Below are 572 nucleotides of genomic sequence, written 5' to 3'. Positions count from 1 at the left end.
ACTAATTTTAGAATTTTAATTCCTCATCTTAAAATTTATAAATTTGAATTTTCTTTTAATTTAGTCATCAAACAATTTGTTTCAAAACCTTGAAATTCACATAAATGAATTATTCTCTGTTAAATTGCATCATCCACACTATGAAAGTTGCGAAGTTTGAAGGGTGGGTGAGTTAAGGGTGTTGCTCCCTACACCTCCCCAAGTGAGACTTGTACCTCCTTATTAAATTAATTTATTTCAAAAATATTCTACACCTCCCCACTATTTTCTTTATTTCAAAAATACCCTACACCTCCCCACTATCCTTACCATCTTTCTCTTTCTCTCTACATTAATGGAGCATTCACGTGGTTCAGATTTGAATTTGTAACATACTACAAAATATAAAATTCGAGGAAACTTCAATATTAGTACTTCTACCATTTCCATTTTATAAAATTAAAAGTTAGATNNAAATANAAAATAATAANNATAATAATATTAATAGTAAATAATGATATATTATTATTATTATTATTATTATTATTATATACTAACTTTATAATGACGAAAGAACTAAATAAATTCTAAAT

Source organism: Vigna radiata, chromosome 8 (genome assembly GCF_000741045.1).
Source record: "Vigna radiata var. radiata cultivar VC1973A chromosome 8, Vradiata_ver6, whole genome shotgun sequence".
Classification (NCBI taxonomy): domain Eukaryota; kingdom Viridiplantae; phylum Streptophyta; class Magnoliopsida; order Fabales; family Fabaceae; genus Vigna; species Vigna radiata.
This window is presented reverse-complemented; position numbering follows the sequence as displayed.